We start from the raw sequence: 794 nt of genomic DNA, 5'->3' as shown, positions 1-794 counted from the left end.
CGAACAGCGACCATTAACTCGCGTTCTAAATGTTCAGCACATGATTTTACTATATTGCCTGTACCCCTTAATTTTTTCTTCATCTTAACTGATGCTTCTACCTGTACTTATCAATGTACATTTTGAAGACTAATCCCCTCAACGACTTCTACGACCACTGCCAACTCCTGACCTCTCCCCCTATGACGACCCGGCAGCGAGATGAAGGTACGACGTAGTGTTATAAAGAGGTGACTGGACGACCTTCATAAGCTGGGATTCGGGTAAAGGGTCGACGAGCGAGAGAGAGTTGCGTGAGAGAAAAGGATAGGAAGGATGGGTAAAAGAGCGAGATGGAAGGATATGAGAGAACGGATAGAAGAATGGAGATGAGGAATGGGCGATATGAGGAGTGTAAATGGAGAGAGAAAGTAAGAAGGGAGAAAGGATAAGATAGAGAGGAAGGCGAGGTTTTGAAGTGTGAGAAAGAGGGGTATGATAAAAAAAAAGGCAAACTATGAAGTTAAAGAGAATATCATGATGAAAAAGAGAAATAGAAGGTAAAAAAAGAAAAAGAAAAAAACAGAAGGTAAACTATGAAGTTAAAGAGAATATCATAATGAAAATAACACAGACCATAAAGAAAATGAAAAAAACAACAAAAACACAGACCACAGGAAGGCCAAGATAAAAGAAGGCAAAATCCAGCTAACTACCCTCGAACGGCTCGATTATCTTGCAACACCTGTATCAAATGCAAGGTCAACAACGCAAGGTCAAGAACCAACATCAAGCACCGATACTCGAAATAGCAA

At 40.6% G+C, this 794-nt stretch overlaps 1 protein-coding gene across 1 annotated transcript in view; it reads right to left on the bottom strand.

Moving 5' to 3' along the window:
* Nucleotides 1–794, bottom strand: part of LOC119594234 (integrin alpha-PS2-like) — a 126,991-nt gene that overhangs the window by 61,958 nt on the left and 64,239 nt on the right. The gene's annotated exons all lie outside the window — the stretch shown is intronic.

The sequence above is a fragment of the Penaeus monodon genome, chromosome 33, assembly GCF_015228065.2.
Source record: "Penaeus monodon isolate SGIC_2016 chromosome 33, NSTDA_Pmon_1, whole genome shotgun sequence".
NCBI classification, from domain to species: Eukaryota; Metazoa; Arthropoda; class Malacostraca; order Decapoda; family Penaeidae; genus Penaeus; species Penaeus monodon.
Note: the sequence above shows the minus strand (reverse complement) of the source record. Positions and strands in the feature narration are given on the sequence as shown.